This window comes from Echeneis naucrates, chromosome 22, assembly GCF_900963305.1.
Source record: "Echeneis naucrates chromosome 22, fEcheNa1.1, whole genome shotgun sequence".
Taxonomy (NCBI): Eukaryota; Metazoa; Chordata; class Actinopteri; order Carangiformes; family Echeneidae; genus Echeneis; species Echeneis naucrates.
In genome coordinates, this window is record NC_042532.1 from 1668800 (window position 1) to 1694953 (window position 26154).

Sequence of the window (26154 nt, forward strand, 5' to 3'; positions counted from 1 at the left end):
TTATGTCTCCACAGAACTTACTGTTCTGCTGAGAGTGGAGGGAAACTATCTGATGCTTTTGATGTATTGCTGAATATGTGTCTCTCCTTTAAAACCTGTTTTGCTGTCACACATGCACACTCACACAAACCTCCTCCTCTGTGAGAGTGGTAATCAGGCTGAATGGCTGATTCTTTTCATAAATTTTAGTATCTCCTTATTTCAGGCTTTGCTGCCTCTCGGATGCCATTAGTACCCCGCAGGCGACAGAGCCCATCTCCCTTGCACGCCACTCCTTTTATGAGCTTTGCCTTCGCTCACAGCATTACTGCCTGCCAGGCTTTTACATATACACCAAATCTGTCATTCCTTTGTCAGGATGCCTCCCTCTTGACGTTTACTTTTTATTCTCTTACAGACATATCATCTTTTTTAAAGAGGCTCTGTTGAACTGATTTAAGGATATAACAAAATCTACTGTATAGTCTACCATCAGAAAACACACGCATTTTATAGAGTCTAGGGCAGAGGGGTGTGAATTGGGAAAAAAAGGACTATGAGTTAAATGCTGGAGCGAAGAGTGATGTCTGAGTAAAACGTCATTAACTCTTGATTCATTCCTCATGGACAAATATCCCAAGCCTTTTTTGCTCATATGGATGATTGTGGCTTAAAGTTCATGAGTCAATAAGAGATTGAAATGTTTAATTACCATTGTACCAATTGCATAATTGTGAAGTGATCAACACATGGATCTTCTTAGGCTTTATCGAAGCCCAGGTTTCTTTAATAGCAGCTTCTCCTCATCAGTATTATTTTGTGTAGTGTTTCTCATCTTCATAGATTTTTTATCAAGTACAGGCCATGCCAGTGGCCAATCAGGCACAATAAGATCACTGCCAGCAAACCATTTAGCAGGAATTTTCCTGCTGGAAAAAGAAATGGCCATTTCCATAAAGATGCTCAGCAGATGACAATGTGACACTATTAATGGTCTGACTCCGTGTATATATATATATATATATGTATAGTTAACCTATAACCTATATATGTCTTTGGACGGTGGGAGGAAACCAGAGTACCCGAAGACAACCCACACAGACACGGGGAGAACGTGTAAAGTCCACACATTAGTTATTATTAGTGTAATCAATACTCAAATTAATTCCATGTGAGTGTTGATATATTGATATCACGGAATCGATACCTCCATCACTAGTGGTCAGCTCATTCAGGAACCCATGAAAAGCTGACAATACTGTGACATTTTACATAAGAAGCAGTCCACTGATAAACAAGCAAACAAGTGAGTTGTCTCAGCAACTGGCTAAAAGATGAATAAGAGGGCCAGAGTAATTTGGATATTTTCTTTCCCACCCAAAAAAAAGAAAAAAAGAGAAAGAGTTGTTTCTAAATATGATGTGGTTGGTATTTTTATCTATTTTTTTATTTATATATTGCAATCTGGACATCACATCTACTCTTTAGTTTAAATAAACACGCCTTCTTTGAAGAGTTTTTTTCCCCCCACAAAATGAAACACATAATAAAGAATACATTTTAACTGTGATAATCTATATGAAATCGAAGTTGCCATGTTATTAATCTGATTAAAATGAATATGTACAATTGAAGGGCAAAGTACACTAGAACTGTGGAACATGATGCACTAAGTGCCAGTATATGCATTTGTCCATTTCCTCTAAATTTTCATAATGGATGTTGTGATCAGGCAGTTACAGCTTACAAAGTCTGAAGCCTGAAGCTCTTAGCATAATGATACAATATTTCACTTTATTCATATAATTTTTCTGCAGCTCGCGTGGTCCCTGTGTCTTGTTACAAAATTCACAGAGCAGTGAAGAAGTTCAGTATGGAATATCAGTTTGTCTGTATGGAATTGTTCCCGTAAGTAAGAGAGGAAACAGGATCCAGACCTTCAGCACCTGCGCAAGTCTCTGCCTATGAGGTTCACAGGGCTCGCGGTGACTGAGTTAATGAACGTTCACTTCAGAACCTATCAGCGAGGGATCTGTTGAAATCTGCCAAATCTGCCTCCCTTGTGTCAGCTGAGGCTTGAGAGGCTGGAGTCATGGACCCTGTGAGTCCTCAGGGTGGTTTTCACAATCACGATTTCTTACATTTTGCACTACTTTATACTTCAAATCAGCTACATACATTTTTTCTCATTAAAAGTAAATTTTTGAGAATATTCAGTGATTAGACCCCACTGTAAAATGGGGTGACAAAAAAACAAAAAAGCAAAATGACAAAAAAACATTGGCATGTACACCACCAGTCAAACATTTAGACACACTTCAAATGAATAGGAAAGTGTGTCCAAACCTTTGACTGGAACCTTTAAGCCCCACTAGATTTTTTTTGCTTTCTCTTGACATTACAACAGGGGTGATTATTATTATTATTTTTATAAGTAACAAATATTAATGTTTTAGACGGTTTAAGTTACGCATGATTGCGTCAGTTTGGATGTAGCACATTTTGGCTGCTTCCATACCTGCTTTTGGATTAGCCAAGAATGAGGCGTTGGCAGGATGGTGACAACAAAGTGGCCCAATATGAGCTTCAAAACTGCACTTCAGAAGCACGTCATTGATCATGGGTGTTTTTGTTGAACTGAGGCGAGGCCTGTGTTTATATGTTGGGGAATAGTTGAGTGTTGTTTTTTTGTGTCTTTCGCAAAAACACTGGTGAGATTATATTCCTAAAAGGTACGAAGGAGTCAGCAGGAAAGTCATCAGGTCCTGGAGCTTTATTATTTGCCGTCTTATTGAGTACTGTATGGAGTTCATTAGATGTTAATGGTGAGTCTTTTTTTTATTTAGCCAAGGCAATTCTATATTACTGAGAAAAGAGCTAATATCTGTTCAATTGGATTCTTTGTCAGGGGTGTATAATTTGCAGTAAAATTCTCTGGGTAACTGGATGATCTCCCCTGTTGAGTTACTTATGATTAATATAATTATTCTCCATTTCATCTATGTTGTTGGTTTGAAATATTTTTTTCTTGTTAATTTTTTCCGATCATGGGGTTAGGGTTAGTTTCTAGTTTCAAGTTTCAGGGTGTTTTCTCTTTGTGATACTGGTGAACTGTATTGTAATGCAGCTAATGGCATCTGAACTTCGATTGTATTATTTTTTTTTTTCTCCTGTTGCTATTTCTGTTTCCAAAGTTAGTTATTAGATTTCCAGAGAATAGCTTATTCCAATGAAGGATGCATGTTTTTGTGATAATTGTGATCAAAATTTGGATTTTAACAAAGACTTGTTAAACCCCAATCATGTGATGAGATGTTTGATATTCAAATAATCAAAGGCTCTTGGTCTTTTACTTAAACCTGAGAAAGGATTAATTAATTATTGTATTAATTATTTTGTACTTGAAGTCCCGTTTATGTTCACTGCCAGTGAATAAGATGGATTTTTTCTTACTGCTTAAGTTTTTTGTTTTTGTTTTTCCTTCTTAACTTAAAATTAAATATGTATTTAAATTTTTTCATCTTCACATTGTTTTACTGTGCAGATATTGAGTGCATCATTTTTAAAACTTTGCTCTTTGAATACAACATCGCCATGAAAGAAGAAATATAATCATATGTAGCATCATTCAATATTAACAGTATAGTTAGATTCTTTCATAGTAAATCTGCCACCGCCAGATCTGTTGACAGTATTTTACATTACTGTCATAAGAAGACAGAAAGTCTCCAGCTCTGTGAGGTTGTTCTTTGACACAGTTGTGCTTTGAGGCTAAACTGAACACGTTAACAAACTCATCATGACAAAACTAAAATTGGCCCTCATCCAATGTGTGAGCTGGGATTGGCTCCACCCTTCCGTAACCCCAAAATTGATGAGCAGTAGAAGATAAATGAAAAATATTCTCTCAATATAAAATCTTAGCCTGTAAAATGTTAGCGTTAATCAATAATTACATGCCAAGTTTCATTTAAATCCATCTGAATGTCACTGTATTTCGTTTAAAAACCTTTCGTGTTGTTGAGTTCCCAAAGTGAACTTGTGCATTCGTTTGATGAAGGATGCAGGAGACGTCAATCAGTTTTATTATATCATCTAACAGAAAAATGGAAAATAGACTATAGAAAAAGAGATTGCTTACAGAACTCTGAACCAGACTATCTCTCCCTGACCAGCATACAACTCCATCCAACCCCATCAATTCACAAAGTCTGATGCTCTATCTATCCGTGGCCAAGCTTATGTTATGGGTTCGCAAAAGAAATGAGGTATGTGGGTGTTGTCCTCTTCAGAGTGCACACTTCCTCCTTGTGATATCTGGCTCCACTCTCATGATCAGCCCCTGGTGGCCGTTGATAGTTCCTGTTTTTGTGCAAAAGAAGAAGAACAGACATAAACTACAACCCCCACAACCTTAATGTATCGCCTTCATTCAGTCAGCAATTAGTAGAAGGTCACAGTTGTATCATATAACGTACATGGATATTTCATAAAATATGTTTTCAATCATGTCTATACATTCTATCCTCATTACATTGTGCAGTTGTTACTTTCTTTATTCATTTAAATGTAACTCTTCACTTCATCATAAGCAGTTCATTAAATTCAAACAATATAATCATCAAAGAGTATAAATGCATGTAAGAAGCATAAAATCAGATATTGCAACACTGTTTTGAGATATTTTATTTTTATTTTAGTTTCTTCATACTTTCAATTTTTGTGACGGGACGCCGATGAACGGGATGCTGTCATTCCCTAACCAGCGTGTGTTTCTCTCTCTCTCTTGGCTGGAGAGCGCCGGTGCAGGGAACGCACAGCGGGCAGTGCTCCCCCTGTTCCGGTGGAGCCACGCTCCGGTTAAGCCATTTCCTGAAGGCCCGCACTTGTGTCCCACGGTCCTGCACTCCCACAAACTTTTCCCTACTACCGGGAATCTCTTTCCCCTGCTATAGGCATTCGAGGGTGCACTTTTGGCGCCAATGTTACACACACTCCTACACATACACATTTACCTGCTGCTGCTGCTGCCTCTGGTTTCCTCAGGGCACGGCCCAAACCAAGGCATTTTCAAGTCATGCTCTAAGGCCCAAGGCCTAATCCCCAACACGGGCCTAACCCTAAGCCCTAGGGTTCAGTGCTGGGTCCTCTTTTATTTTCTTATAACTTTTTCCACTTTGTTCCATTCTCAGGAAGCACACCATTTCATTCCACTGTTATGCTGATGACAGTCAGATCTATGTCTCCCTTAAAAAGGCAGATTTCTTCTCCCTTAAGCCACTGTTAAAATGTTTAGATGATGTCAAGGCCTGGATGGCTCTAAACGAAAAAAGACGGAAGTGATGGTCTTTGGTGGCACCTCTGTGACCCCCCATTCAATCTGGGCTCCTTGGCGCAATACGTCAAACCTATTGTTAATGATCTGGGACTAAAAGTGGTCGCTGATCTTAAGTTTGACAGTTAAAGTTACGGAGAAAACAAGCTTCTTCCAGTTAAAGCACCTGGCAAAAGTAAAAGCTTTTCTCCAGAGACAGCACTTTGATGACTGTAATGCACTTTATGTGGGGGTTAGTGGGTTCTCCATCGCACGCCTTCAACTGGTACAGAATGCAGCTGCACGTCTTTTAACTGGCACAAGAAAATTCGAACGCATTTCACCGATTTTAGCATCACTCCACTGGCTACCTGTCCATTTCAGAATTCATTTTAAAATGATTTTATTTGCTTTTAAATCCCGAAATGGTCTCACCCCAAGCTACTTCTCTGAGCTTCTACACCCCTACACACCCAGCCAATCTCTCAGGTCAGCTGACCAGCTGCTCCTGAGGGTTCCCAAAACCAGGCTGAAGTTCAGAGGGGACAGAGCGTATTCTGTTGCCGCCCCAAAACTGTGGAACGAGCTGACACTGCACATTAGGCAGGCCTCTTCATTGTAAAATTTTTAAACACATCTCTTTTCTTTAGCCTTTCACACTGCATAGGTTGTTGATTTTATGTACACAGATATTCTATCTTTTATTTGCTATGTTTTATTACATTTTTACCTTTAGTATTCTGTGCTTTTATTATGTTTTTGTACATTGTTATGTTTTATTGTTCTCATTTTAATGTGTAGCACTTTGGTAACCTTTGTGTTTATTTGAAATGGTGCGTAATAAATAAATTGATTGATTGATTGACAGAAATAGCGCTGGGTGTCACGCTTCATAGGGTAATGTGACCACAGACTACTCCATTAATGTTGAAGGGACTAATACTTTATGATTTATACTGGTTTGGGGGTATTTGGCAACAGCTGTATGGAGGGCAATTAGTGTCCTTTTACTTTAGGTGGACATGTTTCGTTGATTTCTGAATGTATGTTTGTTGTGTTGCTGAATTTGACCTTAGGAGGTGACAATTTGTTAAATGGTTGGCTCAGGGGAGGGGCTAAGGGGAGTTCTGCTCATTTAGAGGGAGTTTTTTTTTTTTTTTTTTTTCATGGCCTAGTGGCAATGTGGGTGACTAGCTGCCAAGGTAAGTCCTGTGAAACCTGTCCTGTAAATACTTTCTCCTTTTTTTGTCTTCTCTGCTCTGCACTATAAATATTTTTGCCACTGTGGTGACCACTGCGGGGACCCTCTTTGAAAACAAACCCGTGACAATTTTGTTTTTGTTATATCATGTTAAACTTTCTATTCCTTCCAATGGGGCATTCAGAAAGTTTGTTGTTTTTGTTGTTGTTTTGCTTTGTTTTTATAGGGTCAACAGACTATATCAAGGTAAAAGAGAAAGGAGTACATTTAGTCTATTTTTCAGAATAAATACATGTCAGGAGTTCCTAAATTTTATAAACTATATTTGCTTACTAATCCCGATAAACAAAAACTCCAATTAAAATCTTCCCAAAGCTTTCTCCATCATCAGTCCCTCATCCCAAGAGGTACCTTGCTAAAGATAATAAATGCAACTCCAGTCCCATTCCATTTGTATAGTTTTGCACACACGTAAATTAGTTTTTATAGCAAATGATATCTGTGCTATTAAACACAGCAATCTTGAACCTCTCTTTTGCTTTGATCAGCCAAATGTCTTTCTTTACACTTAATGGAATATAAAACTATACTATACTATATACTATACTACTATACTAACTGTATCTAAAACAATGGTACATACAGGCAAAAGGTTTCCATCCCTCAACACGAAGGACAGTATTGTTCACCATTGTTATCGCATAGTATGAAGGTTCAATATATCAGTGCTGCGATCTGTCAATCTTACTTTTTCTTTAATTAGCACTGATCTATTTTTACAGTGCAAGATTGACTGCATTAGCAGAGAGAATAATTGAAAACTGTTCAAGCCATTAGCACATTGCACATTCTTGCCCTTTAATGTAGAAACGCAGTAAGGTGCAATCACTATGGAGATCTGGAGTACACAAGGTGGAGACAGCAGGTATAAATGTTTGAGGTTGTGGTGGAGAGAAATCTGACATCTGTGAGAAGTGAACTGAAAGAAGTGTGACATTTCTGACAGCCTGTGTCCAATGAAACTGAACCAGTTTAAAGTGAATGAGACAACTTTTGTGATATGGATGAAATGTAAAAAAAAAAAAAAAAAAAAAAAGTCCCTATCAGCTATTTTATTCATCAATATCTTGTAACAAAATCTGAGCACAATCCCCAAAATGTTGTAAGAAGCTTTGCTATTATAGAAATACACTTTATTTGTTTATGCAATATGTGGCAATATGTGTTGCATTCACATGAATTTGGCTCTGATCACCATAATCAAAATTGTTCACATTTAAGTCCCAGTGTGTTTTAGCCAAATCCAAACAAACCTCCTCATTGTGGTTTCATCACATGTGTATGAACAATATAGACCCCAAACCAGCAAAGGGCTGGTTTTAACCCTATTAAGATCACAGAAGCTTCATTCATTCATCTTCAACTGCTTATCCATTTTCAGGTGCTGGAGCCAACCCAGTTGACACAGGGCGAGGTAGGGGTACACCCTGGACAGGTCGCCAGTCCATTGCAGGGCCAACACACAGACAGACAGAGACACACAACCAATCACACTCACATCCAGTCTAAGTAAATCTAAGTAAATGGGATCATTCCTGTATTTACCTGATCTCAGAGTGAAGGCACTTTGAGCGGAATTGCCCTAGGACCTTATGACTCTGGAGCCCTGCAAGTGATATTGTGATCATGTGGGTCATTACTTTGCTAAATTTGCAAGAATTTTTGGACTGAAAAAATGTTAGCGAAAGAAAAGGGGAAGTGGGGAGAATACACGGAGAGACATTGTAATCACCAACACCTCAGCAGCTTAGACAGGCAGGTGTTTAATTTGTTAATTAAAACAGTGTGAAAGTTCATAAGCATGCTAATGGCTCTGTGCCTCAGCTGACCAGATGAAGCTTCCTCGTCTGCTCCAGAATAGGAGGAACATACACTTGATACACCAACCCTTCCATAGAAGTTCCATAGAAGTTCCATAGAAAAACAAAACATTAATAGCACATGGCCCTCTCTTGCTCTCATTCTCGCCCTACGCTACTCCCACTCTCAGCCCAACCGGTCGATGCAGATGGCCACCCTCCCCTGAGCCTTGTTTTGTCCGAGAGAGAGAGAAAGAGTTTGGTCCAGACTTGCTCTGTAACTCTCTTATGATTTGGCGCTATACAAATAAATCTAATTTGATTAGTATTTCTGTCTTTCTTCTTCCCATTGCAAAAAAGTCATTTAAAACAGAGTTAGGTGTGTACTGTGTAGTTAATCTGCCTGTGGCTACTGTATCCTACAAGAGAATCCATTTCTCATTTTGATGGTAAAATATATTTAATATATAGAGTTAGACACAATTAAATCAATTGTCTGTGGAAAAGAATACACTTAACCACTTTTCAAACAATTCAATATTATTCTCAATGTTCATTTAAAATTCAGTCCTACAGCTAGCTAAACTGGTTGTACAATGTGTTACAGCTAATCTGAAAACTCATATACATAGAGTAAACAATTCTGCCACATATTATGTTTCCACGTGCTGTGCATGCCTTCTGACTGTAACGTCAGCATGTTAGTTTAACTGGCTACATAATAACTGGACTGCAACACATTAATTTTCTATCCCGGAAAATCTGCCGACTAGTGGAAAACAGTCATTTTCAGTTCAGGTTATGTAAGTGTTGTGTGATTTGGTAGCACTTCAACCATTTCTATAGAATCACCACAGGACACCCAGAAACCAGACAAAAACATAAAAGCTATGAGAGGGTAAAGATCTTTTTCTTCAACATAATAAGGAATTTTAGAGACAGGAGGAAAAAAAAAGCATACTAGGGTGATATGTTGTTGATCAGCCCTTTATCAAAACAGCAAAATAAACTCACTTTCACAGTTTGAAGTAGACAGGGTCAGTTAAATAATTTTTATGACAATAATCAGAGACTAAATGCTTACCCCTGTCTCCTCCCACACAAGGCCAGCTGTTGGACATGGATTGCCCATTCACTCCCAATCCGATTGATATCGAAGGCCAAGTAATTCGAAATACTTTACTTGAGATATTAGATGTCCTAGCGTTTCCAGAGGAGCATCTGTCATTTATCTCAATAACTTTCTCCGGCCATACATCACCAACCTCACACACTGTGGACGTGACCTCACATCACAACAAATTTTATGCATGGCGCTAATTTTTTAATTTTTTAATTTTTTTTATTTTTATTAATTTTTTTTTTTTTCTTTACAACATCAGTGTTGCAGAGCACTTTGGAAAGGCAACAGTGTGTAGAGCTGTGAGAAAATTAACTCTTGCACTGAAATGGCTGTTCCCAATGTTGGGAGTGTTACTGAGACACAAGCCTGTAAGCAACATAAAAGAGGAATTCCACAGGATTGCAGGTGACTGATTTAGAAATCATATATTCTATTATTTTAAACGATATACAGTACAGGCAAAAGGTTTGGACACACTTTCTCATTCAAATGAATAGGAAGGTAAGAGCATTCTGCTGTTCTCCCTGCGGTAGCAGACAGCATTTCTTCTTCATCATCACCACCATTATCATCATCCTCTTGTGACGCAGGAAAAGATTTTGTTTCAGAATACTTTGAACAGCCACCTGAGGCAAGATCAGAGTCTGTTCGCCGGGTGTTCAATAGTTTCAGTTGGAGGAAGATGGCACCATCCACAACTGTTGGGGGGTGGGGTATATATACAAGAAGTGTTATATATATAAGTTTTATTTTTTATCTAATGTAAGTACTTGTGTCCTGGGGGGTGACCCTGGGATGCCCTCAGCTCCTCAGCCTCTGTCAGACGTGGTGGTGACAGCTCCACTCGTTTTTCGGGCTTCTGCCTTCTTTCTTTTGGCTAAGCAGAATTCAAATTAAAATTTTAATCTCTTTTTTTAAATCAGTAGATTTTATTTCATTTGTGTACATATCGTCACTTTTTGAATTACTTCAATAAAAATGGGTAAACATTGTATGATGGGGTTGTTGGGGTTTAAATTAATATTTACTTTTTTAATACCTTAAGTCAATAAAAAAAAGCAAAAAAAACAATTAAAATCAAAGTGAGGTACGATCATATCCCAGCAAAATATCCCTTACCTTTTTGAATGATGTTTTGAGTACGCTTCTCTCCTGATGGACTGCACCTAAATGAAAATCTGATTTTATTCCCATTTATATTTATAACTGTAAGCTACAATCTCTTATGGTTAAATGCAAAATCAATCAAAGAGTACATCCAAACTTATGCATTAACTCAGATAGTAATTTTTTCCTCCTGCTGTTTCTCTTTCGCTGCTGCAGCAGTGTTACATTTACGGCGAATTGTGCTCATACTCTCCATAGGCCTGCATTAAGACCTCCAATTCCATTGGGTTGAGATGAAACTGGATCTTTTTTTTCTCGGTTGTCATGGTGACTCGTGGTATTGGGGCTCCATTGATGATGGCTTTTTATAAAGGTTGTGCGCGCTCGCAACTCAAAGTGAATGTACTCAGAGTTGATTGAACCAACTCAGATCAGTTGTTCTGGAACTGGATACTCAGAGTTTCCCCATCTCAGAGTAAGTCAGAGTTCAGGGATAGACTCAGAGTTTGTTGTACCTCCTACCTGGAATGCCTCCCTGGTGTCGTTCAGCGTGGAGGCGCAGAGACCAACAGTGACTCGCACAGGTCGTCATCATCAGCTGCTGTGAGTTTCTCTCTGTGGTAATTGTTAATGTTAGCTGGTCCAGCAGTTCATGAGCATCAGATTAGCTCCACATTAATTGAGCTTTTCACAATATTAATTTTCTGACATTGAAATAGCATTACTCACCCACATACTGTACATTGCTTGTGCTCTCACTGCCCTTGGGCAACTGCCCTATGTTTAATCTGGCTTTGATTCACACAAGTTGTCATTCCACTGAATTTCTACAACAGAACAGACTAGTGCCAGATTCTCAAAACACACATACTCTCGTCACACCATGGTGAGATTGTCTCGTCTTGGTTTTATTGTGTCTTGTCATTTCCTGTTTTATTTAGAAATTTCTAACTCTCCTCCCGTTTCAGAACACTTGCCCTTCCTCATGTAGCCTGTGCGTCTTCATGATTGCCAATTGTCTCCACCTGTTTGCCATTTCCCCCACAGCTCAAATAGTCTGTCTTCCCCTTGTCTTGTGCCAGTGTGACGTTTGTTGTACCACACCGGCGTTATGGCCATGCCATAGTCCTCGATCCCGTTGTGTAAGTCTTTGGTCCTCGGAAGAGTGAATTTGTGTTGTAACGTTAATATCCTAGTTTAGCTTTTTTTTTTTTTTTTAAATAGCTTTAGTATTTCCTCTGTATGAGTGATATATATATATATTTTTTTTTGTTTGTTTGTTTGTTTGTTTGTAGATAGCTTTCGATAGATTAATGTTTATAGCCTCTGTGTTTGTTTTTCCTCCATTCGAGTGATTTTGAGTTTCCATAACGTTATATCAATTTACCTTTGATCCTCCGCTTAGAAGCGTGACAGTTTTTGTTTTGACTAGTCAGGGTTTTCTCCTTACAGAGTATTTTCTGGTTTCCCCGTTAGGTCCCTTTAGTGTAGCCTTATTATCCTCCTTCTGGAGCGATTTTTGTTTGAACTTAGAACCTAGTGACTTCCCTGTAAATATTAAAGTTTGATAGCACTGTTCTGCACTCGGTTCTAAGATCATTGCTCACACAAATAAAGATCTGAGCCTCGCTACCTCTGCATCTGAGTCCTTTCTGGGTCCCGGCCTGAGAACTCTCAATTGAAACTGATTTATGGCAAATGCGTGAGACTGAATATTGAAACTTTCAGAGAGATTTCATATATATTTCATGATATTTCCAGGTCTCAAATTATACAACATATGAAATGAGAGGCAAATCTTCTTCATCCTTCTACTGCTTTTCCATTTCCAGGTCGCAGGGGTGATAGAGCCAATGTTCTGGGCGAGAGGCGGAATACACCCTGGACAGTTTGTGCAGCGAGAGTTCTGCCTCCACAGCAACCTTAAGAACTACTATGATACCACAACAGCCATGGAGGTATATTTGTTCATATTTTTTGTGAACTGTTAAAAATTTTGAGTGTAAATCAATAATCTGCAAATAAGAAACCTTTCACGTCATTTCAGCTCTCCGCTTGTCAATTTTATTTTTCACACACGCAACTTTGATGCAAACTTCAATGCCTTTCTGAGCAAAAATCAATTTGTATTGCTCTGGCTGTTTGGAAAGCACCTGATCGACACAGCTAATGCTGTGATTTCAAATTAGAAATGCTGTTTTGTTTGTGTTTTTTTTTTTTTTTTTAAACAAAGACAACAACACAAACATTCACAAGAAGAAAAAACACACAAAGATGCAAAACATAAAAGTAACATACTATAAGACAGTTACAAGATGATATAAAGACCTCAAACTAGCACGACAAAATAGTAACTCCTATCAGAGAGCTGATCAGATGGTGATCCCTACAGCAAATTATGACGATAGTTATAGAGGATACTGCAGCTCTGCTAATCGAACTAAATGATTAGCAATGTGCTCTAGCTCTCTCTCTCCACTCTCTCTTCCTCCTTCTCCCTCTTCTCTCCTGTCCTGTGCTTCATGTCCAGTTACTCCTCCGCATCCTTTTATGATGGGACTCCTCATTGTAGATGCAGGGTGATGGCAGAAACAGTGGCAAGAATTAGTGAGTTAGAGTTGCGGCTTCGCATGTTAGCTAGCCAAGCTTATGTTACTGTAGCTAGCCTCCCTCCTGTAGCCGGTGCGGGCCGACATACACCAGCTCCTACGGCAGCCGAGAGAGTCCCCGGGCAGGGGGCTGGGTGACTGTCTGAGACAAGAGTCATAGGCAGCAAGTTCACCACCAACCACCTAAATTTAGTAAAGTTACTAAGCCCAAATTAAACAGAAGAGGCGCTAAACACTATCTTAACTGAAATCAAAACAACCATAATTTGAGTTTGAGTTTGGTCTCAAATAAAACTGCAATTAAATGTGGACTATTGAATATTCAATCACGATCATCAAAATCTCTATTAAAGATCTCATAACTGATCATCTTTATTGATTTATTTTGTATAACTGAAACGTGGCTGCAGCAGGGTGAGTATGTTAGTCTTATTGAAGCTACACCCTCCATTCATGTTAATTTTCAGATTCCTTGTACCACAGGTCGAGGAGGAGGGGTGGCTGCAATATTTCAATCAAATCTATAAATCAACCCTAGACCAAAATCTGGCTGCAGGTCTTTTGAAAGCCTGACTCTTGGTCTTTCCCACTCAAAATGAAAAGGTGAAAAACCAGTTCTGTTAGTTACAGTATACCGTCCACCTGGTCTGTATTCAGAATTCTTATCAGTTTTCTGAGTTTTTATCAGAGTTAGTACACAGTAAATATAAAATCATTACACTGGGAGATTTCAATATACATGTAGATGTAGAAAGTGACAGCCTTAGTTCTGGGTTTCTTTCCCTACTAGACTCAATTGGCTTTTCCCAACATGTGAATGAACCCACTCACAGCTTCAATCATATCCTTGATCTTGTTTTCACATACGGCATTGAAATTGACAAGTTAACAATTTCTCCTCAAAATTTTCTTTTGACTGACTATTGCCTCATTGTATTTGAGTTTACTTTAATTGACCACACAGAATCGAGGAATAAATTCGGCTATAGAAGATGTTTATCTCATATTCCCCATTGAAAACATCATCTGCCAACATGGTCTCCACGTCCACTGCTTCACTGATGACGTCAAGCTGTACATCTCCACCAAATCCATCACCATTCCACCCTTATCCACTGCCTCACCGAAATAAAGTCATGGATGCAAGCCATCTTCCTCTAGCTTAACTGTGACAAATCAGAACTCATCATCACTGGCCCCAAATCCGTCATCAACACTGCCCACAACTTCCACCTCACCGCTGACAACTTCACTCTGCTCCCTTCCCCACACATCTGCAACCTCTGTGTCATCTTCGATAACCTCTCCTTTGAACACCACATCAACCACATCACAAAGACTACCTCTTTCCACCTCAGAAACATCGCCCATCTTTGTCCATTACTCTCCTTACCTGCTGCAGAAACCCTCATTCACGCTTTTATCACTTCAAGACTGGATTACTGCAACAGCATCATCATCAACAGGCTCATCCTCCAATCAACAAACTCTAGTACATTCAGAATTCTGCTGCCTGCCTGCTCACCCATACCTGCCCCCATGACCACATCACCTCCGTTCTCCAAAATCTCCACTGGCTCCCGGTCCCACATCACATAACCTTCCATGAAGTTCTCCACAATCAGGCCCCCTCCTATCTCACTGCCCTGCTCCACCACCACAATTACCCCCGCAACCTTCACTCTTCCATCACCAACCTCCTGTCCCCACCCCTCCGAACAAATCACCAGACTCTCTCCCTAACCATATCCAAACTGGCACGGACCTGCCCTCCTTCAACTCCGTCCTCAAAATCTACCTTTTTTAAAATTGCTTTTAACATGTGACCTTGCCCCTCACTATACACTTTTGATTCTTCTTTCATTTTCATTTTATTTATCTATTTACTGTGTATTTGACTGTGTGCTTTATTGTCTTTAATTTACATTTTATTCAATTGTTTAACTCTCATTGCAAAGTGTCTTGAGTACTATGGAATGCGCTATATAAATAAAATGCATTATTGTTATTAAGATGCTGTGGCTAAATTTAGAGAGAACATTCGGTCATCATTTGCAGCAACGCCATGTCGAAATTCAAATGAGGATTTCTAACATACACAGGTTGATGACCTTGTGATTAACACTATGGCCACACTGTATTCAAATCTTGATCTCAAAAAGAAAGTATTCAAACAGAGTAGGCTGGCTCTGTGGCCTTAAGGCAGATGTCACAGAAATTAGTAAGAAAACGGCATTCCAACAACTTGGAAGAGTCTCATCGAGCCTGGAAAGAAAGCTTATGTACGTATCTAGAAAAGCTCTCCACAGTTCCAGAAGCTCATATTATTCAGCATTGTAGCCAGGCTGACAGTCATATCTCAATTAAACCAGTGATCTTCTTAGCTATCAGCAGTGATGATTTTATAGGATTTTTTACAGATAAAATTATAACAATCAGATAAAGAGTGTGTGTGTGTGTGTGTGTGTGTGTGTGTGTGTGTCTCTCTCTCTCTTGCACACCTGGCCACACCTCCTTCCCGCCGATTGGAACGGCACCTGACCGACAGGCCGCGCCTCCTGTCAATTGCCAGATGGTGGACTACAAGAGAGGCAACTCGTCAGTCAGTCCGGGCGGCTGTCTGAATTGGACGGTTTGCGTCAGTTGTGTTTTGGCCTCAAAATCTTGCATTCCGCAAAGAGAGATTAGAGATTTGGCAGTTCCTTATAACAATTTTGTTTCTTAGTTTTCAGCCTTTTATTATTTTCCTTAGTGATGCTCTGAAGAAGTGTGGCCAGGTTTAAGTTTTTATATAACAAACTGACGGCTGATATAATTTTTGTTACATATTTGGTGATGTGTGGACATACTACGTGCAGGGATGCTGGTCCTTTTGTAATATCGGTTTTTAGTTAAGCAGGTAGCTTTTGTGTTCTTTTCTTTTGGTCTAAAGCAAATAGAGAAGCGTAGCTCAGTGAGTCCTCTTTATTTTTGATTTGACCACCATCCCTCGGCCCTCTTCCTCAGTTTGTTCCTTTGGTTATATTACCCATTTTATCTTTTTTTTTTTTTTTTTTCTATTATCTAAAGCAATAAAACCTTAGTTTGCCAAACTACATCTGGCTTTTTGTGTTACATCCTCCTTTCCCTAGGTCGGGGTCATAACAATTAAAATTTATTGGACCATCTTTAGGTTAGGTACCTCAGACTCTTTAGACCGCAGTCATCAAACCCCAACTTAAAGAAAACAAATCTTGATGCTGATGTTTTAGCTTTAGACAATGGATCAGCCTCCATACTTCTCTTAGATCTTAGTCCTGTATTTGCCACCATTGGTCACAATATTTTATGACAGAGACTGGAACATGAAATTGAGATGAAATGAACTGCACTAAGGTGGTTCAAATCCAATTTATCAAATAGACATCCTCCTGATGCACTATAGCCATTGTGGAGTCCCACAGGGTACTTGGTACTTGGCCCAATCCTCTTCACTCTTTATCTGCTTCGTTTAGACAACATTATCAGGAAACAGCATACATTTGCACTGTTAGGCAGATGACACTCAACTGTATTCATCAGTGAAGCCAAATGAAGTTAGTCAGATAGTCAGACTGGGTTAGGGTTAGGGACATTAGACATATAAGACAATATAAGACATTGTCTGGATGACCCATAATGTTTTTCTTCTAAATTCTGTACTAAGTACCTCAGAGAAACACTATCTAATCATCTAATCAGTCTGGATGGCATTATTTTGGCTTCCAGCTCCACTGTAAGAAATCTCTAACTTTTGACCAGGACATGTCCTTTGTCCGTCACATAAAACAAGTCTGTTGGGCAGATTTTTTCCACCTGAAAAACATTGGGAAAATCAGGAACATCCTGTCTAATGATGCAGAAAAACTTGTCCATGCATTTGTTACTTCTAGGCTGGACTACTGTAACTCATTATTATCTGGATGTCCAAACAAATCTCTAAAAGGCCTTCAGTTGATTCAGAATGCTGCTGCACGAATCTTAATGGGAACTTGGAAAAGGGATCACATCTCTTCTTTTTAGCTTCTTATCATTTGCTGCCAGTAAAATTCACAATAGAATTTAAAATCTTTCTGTAAACATATAAATCTCTTAATTGCCAAGCTCCTTCATATCTCAGAGAGCTCACATTTCCTTACTGTTCTAGTAGGCCACTCTGCTCTCTAGATGGAGGTTTACATGTGGTTCCTAGAGTCTCCAAGAGTAAATCTGGAGGCAGATCTTTCAGTTATCAGGCTCCTCTTCTATGGAACCAACTTCCAGTATCAGTCTGGGGGGTAGACTTAATAATTTTCAAAACCAGGCTTAAAACCTTTCTGTATGACAGAGCTGAGAGTTAAAAAGTTAAAGTTCATTTACTCGTTAGATATGTTGCAATCGGCCTATACTACTGGGGGAAGCACTGAGCACCTCTCTCTCTCCCCCTTGCATGCAGCAACATGTGACTAACCATAGTCTCTGTCTGTCCCATTTCCTGTCCCCTCTCTCCCTGTCCCGTGTCTCTCTCTCAACTGAACCGGTCGAGGTAGATGACCGCATCCTCGAACCTGGCTCTGCTCAAAGTTTTTCCTTGCAACTGTTGCCAAGTGTTTGCTCATGGGGGGATCTGTTGGGTTTAAATAATTTTATAAAGAGTTTCAATAGGACCACCTGTAGCAATAAAAGATTAGCCAGAGCCCTGTCACATGGATGTTCAGCATATAAAAGGTTTATTTGCCCAAACTGGATTCGCAATATACCAAGGAAAAACAGACATTGAAAGCTGGCTATTGTGACATCATTTAATTACAAAACCTAAATGAAACAAACAAATCACACATTCACTTACCTCACATATTTTTTTAAGCTGGAATGAAAGTAATGTCTAGAATAATCATTAGCTACTGTTAAACAACTAAAGATGGATCCAATGATTTTTGTGTTTGTTTCAGCTTAGACACAATTGAATTTCAAAGTAGATTTAATATTTCTGCCAAAAGTATAACACAAACACCTCCTGAGGTGAAATGGGAAAAGGAAAATGCTCTTTGTAAGTTATGCTCAGCCATTTTTCACTGGCCTTAATGGCTATAAACCTGTTTGCAAATTGTAGGTTTAGGCCAACAGTATACTTCTTACAAATTCAGTTTTGTGCTGCTGCTGCTGCTGCTGTGGGTCTGCGCTGCTGCTGCTCGTTAGCCACTGATAGCGACTGTAGCTGCTAGATTGAAAATGCAAGTCAGGTGATGGTCGGCCTTTTTGTATAATATCTATGTTTTGCCTGGCTGATATCCAAATTATAGGCTACACACGGTCTTCTTCTTCACTAGCTCATAATATTTCCCTGCTGTCTAAATCGTCTTCTGTCTTTCCTCCACTCACTCACTGTTTTGGCAGGTCACTTGACTTATATATGTTCTCCAAGGTATTTGTAATTACCCAGAAGATGTTGTAATATGTTCCCTCATGGTCACTCAAATTCATGCCCACATTGTCTTGAATTACATGGGCCTTCATGACAACCACTGAAGGTCAAGCAGGAGGAATCACTGATTTAATAGCCTACCCAGATACCATTGAAAGAAAAAGTGTGATTGGTCCGTTTCTGGTTCTATTATATTAACTCGTTGTTTCCCAAGAAATATTAGTAGTTTATAACAATGAATATTTCTAGTGCTGAATGACTAAAAATCATTGAATTTTTTTTTCATATATATAGTATTAGTAGTACAAAAATTCTTTCAATATTTTTTCTTATGCCTTCACTGAATACCTTGTAGGCTCACACATGCAGGCAATTTAAAGTCACCAATTAACCTAAACATGCATGTTTTTGGACAGTGGAGGAAACCATTGCAGGCATGGAGAGAACATGCAAACTCCACAGAGAAAGGCCCGAGGCCCGGGAACCAAACCCATGACCTTCTTGTTGTGAGACAACAGTCTCCTGAGAAACTGAATTGAAGCAAATTTGAGAAATAGACAAACTCTGTTTGTCTCACTGTTAGACACATTGTTTGATACAGGACAAGAATCTCTACAACTTTGGAAAAAAAATGGTGTGGCTACCTCAAACTATGTGGGGTGGGGGTTGCTGGAGCCAATCCCAGCCACCGTTCTGAGTAAGGGCGGGGTACACCCTGGACAGGTAGCCAGTCCATCACAGGGCCAGTACACAAAGACAAACAACCACTCAGGCTCACATTCACACCCACTATCAATTTAGAGTCACCAATTAACCTAGACATGCATGTGTTTGGATGGTGGGAGGAAACCAGAGTACCTGGAGGAAACCCACACAGGCACGAGAAGAAAATGCAAACTCCACAAAGAAAAGCTCCAGGCTGGGAACCAAACCTGCAACCTTCTTATTCTGGGATGACAGAGCTAACTGCTACGCAGCCTGCTGCCCAACTATGTGTGCCCAACTATGTGTGAAACTACACACCACTCTACATCTGACCATTCCGTTCAATACATTATAAACTAAGTTTGTGAAAACTGAGCATGATACTTGAGCATTTGCTGCTCAAAAAGTATAAAAGATATGTAATAGCTGAAAACTGTGATGAATAGACAAGTCCTTTGTCAACATATAACATTTTTAAGTCTGTTGCCGAAAGTAGTACAGGTTTGAACATTTGAGGGTTGATCTACACATTAATACAAAAACTTAATAGACACCCATTAACTTTTTTGACATTTATGGCCCTTCTGCCAAGACAAACCACAGTTAATTTGAAATCAATCAATCAGTCAATCCATAAACACTATATCTGTATGAACTAACATACCCCTCCACGTCTCTCCATTAATTCCAACACAGATATACCCAACCTCATGTCCCGTTCTGGCCCACACATGGTACAATACAGGTCACCCTTGCAGTAAAGATCAAGGACTCTGCCACATCCTGTTTGTCAGATGGAGCAGCGAATCCACCTGAGGAAAGCCTCTGACATTGAATCGTTTGGGAGCAAATAGTTTGAATGAATAACTTTGTAACATCAGAGTGAGTCTCAAGTGCAAAGCTCTTCTCGACCTCTGACCTTATTGCTTAAGTCCCACACACAGATCCTGCTATCATCCCATGCTAAAGCAATATGTTGAAGTATGAACATCAACGCAAAACAAGAGAGCAGTGTACAACACACTCCCCAGGAAGCATGGAGTCTCCCAGTGATATGGGCAATAGCTGATTCTGTCCGTTGAGCAGGGACATTGTTCTACTCAGCTAAAGAGGACATTTTTTTATTTAATTTTGGTAAACCTGTTGGCAGAGAGGCATGACAATTATACCCTGTTACACAGCGAACCCCCATTTCGTGTGTCTGTGCTGACTGATTTACCACTGATGTTTCCTGGATTATCTGCCATTAAACTTAGTTTGAGGCTCTTGACATCCTTGAATGAGACATTCATAGTCTGCACTTGCCCAATTATTCACAGAAGAAAGAGAAATACACAATGGAAGGCCATATAAAGAGTTTAATAACAATATTTTCTGAATTCATGAAACACCTGCAGGCTGTTCACTTTGTGTACTAAGAATTCACAACCAGAGTTGTGCAATATTGTGTTGTGAGTAGAAATGTAATTGTACCAGTATTAAATCAGAGTGATAAAAACTAAAGCTGTGAGTACCCTGCCGGGTGGATGAACAGTCTGGTCTCATCCTGAGATGTCTCCAGATAAGGGCGTGGTTTTCGACAGCTTCCCTTTGTTTCTGTAGATCTCTTTGAATCCAGTGATGAATCTTAGCTCAGACATGCTTTCTTCATTCCTTAAAACAGGATTAAAGATGAAAGGAGATATCCTTTACCTGTTTTTCTTTTTTCTTTCATTCTTTTGACAAGCAGCGAACAACAAATGACACAATAAAGAAGAGTGTATGAATTATGGAGAAAAAAGCACCATCTACAATTCAGATGGGAGGAACAAAACTGGAAATTAAACCAGGTATGGAAGAAAGATGTCATGGTTCAGGAGAGGGTGTGTGTGTCTATAAGTGCATTGATTGTCTTTGCATTGTCTTTAGTACAAACAGGCAGCACTCAGGTTGTGGCCTTTCACAGACAAATATCAGAGGCCAAGGTTCAGTCAGTTTAACAGACAGTATGGCCAGAAAACCTTTGGGTGCTCATTAATTTGCAAAATAAAAGAGTTGACAGGCTCCAGTGAAGATAAGTGTGCATGTTTTCCAGGCTTTCTGGGAGAAACAGTCTTTGGAAAGCTTTTTTCACTCAGTCAAATTATAAAAGTAACTAGTTACTGTGGAAAGTAACTATTGTGTTACTTTCAAGTAAATTTTTAAATGCTCAAATGTGTCGGAATTCGGACCACACCTGCAGCCCTCTTTAATGGAACTTAATAATATGCATCTTCAATTATAAGATGTCTGAGTAAGTTTGAATTACTTTGACACAGACGTGGAGAGGCTGCTTTTGGATTATTTGGTCTCACCATTCCTGTTTCTAGCTGACTGACTCACCCGCCCACCTCTACCTCTGATTGGCTCACCATGAAATTTTACCCTACCTCAGCCAATCGTCATCATTTATGCAATTGTCTGGTGCCCACGATCCAAAGAAGAACAGTAGAAACAGTCACCACCTCTCGGTTCAGAGATCTGGTTGAAATGTTTCAATTATAGTAAAGCACCACATTTTTTGGCATTAACAGTAACACCGTTATAAAGATGGAGAGAGTAATCAACTAGATTTCTTGTTACTGAAAAAAGTAACAGCGTTATTTTCATCACTGACAATGTATGCATTAAGTTTGGCTTTGTGTGTTGAGTGTAGGCGAACGCAAATGACGCTAACGAAGTACTGAAGCTTTCAAAACTAACGTGGCATCTAGAATCCACACATCCAAAGCTAGTTGGGAAGCTGGTGGATTTTTCTTGTAGCAACTTGATTTGTTATAGTTGCTAACCTGTTCAGTGTTGTTGTATGTGCAGGTTTACATATCCGATACAAATAAATGTCTTTGAGATGTTTACAGTGTATCATGTATCATTTATTTCACAAGGTTTTAGCTTGTTAAACTGTAAGTGGACTTGATTTAGTGGTTGAATACAAATCAAACCAAGACTCGGATCTATTAAAATGAAAGTGTTCCTATTTGAATGGACCCAGAGGTCAAAAAGGTTAAGAACCCCTGGTCTACAGGACTTTCTGCTTCCCCCTGCCTACTGCTGTTTTCTAAATACCCTCCGCTATGAGCAACCACAACAACCTTGTATCCTGAAAATGACACATAATGATAAAGACTTGGAGCCTAAAATCAACCAGTCGACACATCGTTGCTGCTTTCTTGGCAGAAATTTTAATGACAGAACAAATTTCACGTCAACACTATCTTGCAGGGGACTCAGGAGCACTGTGATTTGTTTAAAGAAACACAAATAAGCCAGCATTTTCCCCCTATGGCAGAATGAACCATTGTCGCCCTAGGTCTGGCTATGTGAGCCTGGAAGCCACAATACAGTGAAACTGAGAGATGTGATCAGTTCCTGTTGCAGAAGCAACATCTTTGTCTATGCAGTTTGACCAGTCCTTTTTCTTTAAATAAATTATCATGATGGAATACAAAACGTGATAACATACTGAATCACTTTGCTCTCTCAAAGCTTCTCTGGGCTGTAAACCTGCGCCAAATTTTTCTGGTAATAAAGTTTTTTCCTTGTTGAAAAGGAAAAGAGCTGCTCATTTCCCCTTGAGGGCCTGTTAGCTCTGTTAGTAATAGCTCTGTTGTGTTTTTGCTTTTTCCAACCAAAACTCTTCTCTAAAGGTTGCATTTTCTCCCTCTTTTCACCCAAACATGTATGCACACAGCACAAAGCAAGACAAAATGTCTCCCTTCAGTTGAAATTCTCCCCCATTTGTTTCTTCTATGCCATCGAGCTCTCACAGCTTGCAGGGCGGCATCGAGGTTAAAATGTGTCAGTACAAAATGATTTAGCCATAAGGCACATGCTAAAAGATTTATGGAGAGAAACAGTGCCAGGGGTGAGCTGCTCAATTTCCTCCAAACAGCATCTTTCTAGAGAGAAGAAGCTGCTCCTCTGCAGCATGTTTACATGCAAACGGTGTCAGCGAGCTCTGAAATGTTAGGGCAAAGGCAAACATTTAGATGGAGGTTGACACCCACCAGGCATATGAACAATGTAAGGCTTCATGTGCTGGCTTAAACGTCCTTTTGAGGAAAAGAAAAAAAAAAAAAAAAAAGAGGGATTAATGTAACATAAAGGCAAAAGACACTTTGATAAAAACCCAGAACCTGCATCTTAACCCTCGTATTATCCTCAAATATTACTAACACATTTTACCCTTGGGGTCAATTTGACCCCAGGTATATTTGCCTCCAGAAAATGATTTACAGAAAATTGTTGACCAAGTTTTTGTGTCAGGCACTTTGTTTATTTGTTGAATACATAAATAACCCCTTGATAATGAAACCTATCAGTGAGTTTACCTGCCCTCTAGCGCCACCATCAGGCAAAACTTTTAAATTAGAATTAATTTATCTTAAAAACTTTTCATACAAATCTTCTCAAATTTACTGACAACATTAATGACCACAAGAGTATGAATCCTATTGGTTTTGGTGATGATATGACCTTCCCTGTAGCGCCACCATCAGGTCAAACTTTCAGTTTTAGAGTTAGTGTATCTTGAAAATCTTTCATCCAAATCTTTTCTAATTTGGGGTGCACATTCATGACTCTCACAGAATGAACCATATTGACTGATGTTGATAAGCATAAGATGACAAGGGGCCAACGGGCAGTCATGCGTCGACAGCTGTATGTGGCTGTGACCTTGTCCAGGTTGTCCACCCCTCCCTTTGTCTCATTGTAGTCCAGCACCATTTGTGGTTTTTTGTCTTCTCTGCTGCTCAGGGCATCATCTTTGTGCATGGTGCTAAGCAGCAGGACATTTTTCCCTTTCTTGGGGCAATATGAGACCACAGTTGCTTTATCAGTGAAGGCAAACACTGAAGATGTTACCTTCCTGTTCTTGACAGCAAGAAGTTCAGAGGGAAGCTCTGGTTTATTTTTTCTCACTGTCCCCAACATCGTTAATTTCCTTTTCAGCAGTTCCTCACCCAGGGCATAAGATAAAAATTATCACATGTAATATTATGCCCATGCAGTCCTTCAGCCATATCAAGCACAACCCTTGTGCCCTGATTTTTTTCCGGTGCTTCGCCAGGAGATTTGCCTGTGTAAACCTGCATATTCCATGCAAAGCTGGACTGTGCATCACATGCTGCCCATATTTTGATGCCATATTTGGCAGGTTTGCTTGGCATATATTGTCGGAATGGACAGCGCCCACGAAACGCAACCAAGCACTCATCGACAGTCACGTGGGGGCCTGGATTGTAAAGCAGGGGTAAACGCTGCACCCACTTGTCCCACACATCCCTTATTGCCGCAAGTTTGTCACGTTCGCGTCGGCCGTGCCTTGTTTGTTTGTCATCAAAGCGTATGACAAAACTTGGAATGTCTTCAGAGACATGGTGGCTGGAAATATTGCCCTTCCAGTCTCAGCATTCCAAAGGCTTGCTGTTGCTTCACCTTTTGATTTATAAACTCCCCCCAAAATGAGCAAGCCAATGTAGGCTTCCAAGTCGACTACATCCAAGTCTTTCCAACTGTCCCCATACACACGCTTCCCCTCTAAATTTGTCATCCCAAGTACAATATTCTCAATCGATGGTGTTATGAAGAGCTGTGTGTGTGGTGTAATGATGACTTGATGTCTTCAACATGGCTGATTGCATATCTGGTGGGGCCTGGAACCATTTTGATAATATTAGTAGCGCTAAGTGTACCTTGCTGTCTAAGTGGGGAAAGGGACCATATTGTCTTTCCATTTTTGGAAAGGATCGTGTCTGCTGGTGGTTGAGAAGCAACAGGAGGGTCAACACTCTCATTCTCATCAGATGAGAATGCCTCAAAATCAGGGTCCTCCTCAACACAATCCTCTGTCTCAGAAACATTCTCCTCTATGTCACTTTCACTGTCAAAGAGCTGTTCCAAAACGTCATTGACAGTAAACCTTTTCCCAGAAGACATTTTCAAATGAGAGAGCGTGCAGATTGCAGTGTACACAGAGCACAAAGAAGAATGATGTGGATAGAGGGCTGCAATGCAAGCTTTTATATGTTTGCTCCTCCCTTATTTTGCATGAACTACCAATGTCCTTGCAGGAATACCCCGCCCTCCACAGAGCGGGAAAGTTCCCCCCCTCCACAGAGCGGGAAAGTCTCCCCCCACCAGAGCGGGAAAGTTTCCCCCCATTATGTATCAACTAAAAGTATCAACTCTGCACCTGCAGGTGTGGGGATGTTAGGTCACACACACAGACAGACAAGTTTTACACAGCTAAAACAGCTTGCACACCGATGCGTGGAATATGCGTTCAGCACATTGAAAAAATATTATCATGATAATTTTACGCTTAATCAGTTGTCCCCATCAAATTAGGAAAAGTCATGAAATATGGAGCAAAAAAAAAAAAGCCAACTATTGTTTTTTGAATGATAAACATTGATTGGGGTCAAATTGACCCCAAGGATAATAGGAGGGTTAAAGCTATAGCATGCACCTCTCCATTAAATGGCTGCAACCAAGCAGACCTTGTTTTTTTTGTTGATGACTTACGCATTTCACTGGACACGTTATTTTACGTTATTTTACATTATATTCTGTGTGAAAAAGTGTGTTTGACTACTCTTCTAAATTTCCATCTTGATTTGTTACTATCAACATTATTTTTACATTACTAGTGTTTCAGTTTTTCTTTTCTACACTTTATTGGGACTCTGAATGCCTTTTTTGCCTTTTTTTTGCCTTAAATTGTCTTTGTGTGAACTGTGATGAGTGACCTGTCCAGGCTGTACCCTGCTGTCGTCTGGATCGTTGGCTGGGATTGGCTCCATGACCCAGAAAA

The 26154-nt window shown here is 39.7% G+C and overlaps 1 pseudogene; it reads right to left on the bottom strand.

Moving 5' to 3' along the window:
• Window positions 1-14368: 14368 nt before the first annotated feature.
• Window positions 14369-25079, bottom strand: LOC115036143 (piggyBac transposable element-derived protein 4-like; annotated as a pseudogene).
• Between the last annotated feature and the right edge of the window lie 1075 nt (window positions 25080-26154).